The sequence below is a fragment of the Chlorocebus sabaeus genome, chromosome 11 (assembly GCF_047675955.1).
Source record: "Chlorocebus sabaeus isolate Y175 chromosome 11, mChlSab1.0.hap1, whole genome shotgun sequence".
NCBI lineage: Eukaryota > Metazoa > Chordata > Mammalia > Primates > Cercopithecidae > Chlorocebus > Chlorocebus sabaeus.
Window position 1 is genome coordinate 113,005,752 of NC_132914.1, and position 730 is coordinate 113,006,481.

The 730-nt window shown below is 37.0% G+C and overlaps 1 non-coding gene across 1 annotated transcript; it reads right to left on the reverse strand.

The window, feature by feature from the left end:
- Positions 1-289: 289 nt before the first annotated feature.
- Positions 290-360, reverse strand: LOC119624041 (small nucleolar RNA SNORD56). Its single transcript, XR_005240130.1, has one exon. It is a non-coding gene; the product is annotated as a small nucleolar RNA SNORD56 (small nucleolar RNA).
- Positions 361-730: the final 370 nt, after the last annotated feature.

A 730-nucleotide genomic window follows, 5' to 3' on the forward strand; every position in this document is an offset into this window, starting at 1 on the left:
TTGAATTCCACTGATGTCAGTTTTGCTTGTTTGCACAGATTGGGCTCATTATAATATTTGGTATGATGCATTATCTCTGATCTATGCTTTTATTTAATAATTTTATTAGTCATTTTTTAAAGAATATCATTAGCTTATAGAAACTCACCATCAACAACAAAATCTAGGACCTTGTCAACAACTCACATCCAACCCTGTGGTCTCCCAAGCCCATCTTCCTACACCTCTTACCTCATGTACCACCTTCCCGAATCTCACAGTCATCAATGCCTTGCTTGCATTTTTCTTTTCACTTATACCCTAAATATCAAAACTCACTAGGTTAATTTCTGTTGATGAAAAATATTGCCATCATTGTGGTTGCTTGCATTTTTACACTCTTTTTGCATCTGATATGTATTCCTAAAAGTATGTTTTTATTTTCGTTTTTAACAAATGAGTATCAACTTGCATGTAACTTCATGGAATTTTTTCTTCCTCTTACCTAATATGACATTCCCAAGTGCCTTCATTTGGCTTCTCCCAAAAGCTCGCTGAGGACAAGGATTCAAGTACTAATTGTTTGGGATGGAGGTAGAGAAATGAGGCAGGGCAGGAAAGACAGTCAACAAAAGCACAGCACATGAGAAGCAGCAGCTTCATGAACATGGGTTTCCTTTTAGGATAATGAAAATGTTTTGGAACTAGAAGGAAGTGGTGGTTGCACAACCTTGCCCCTGAATTGTTCCTT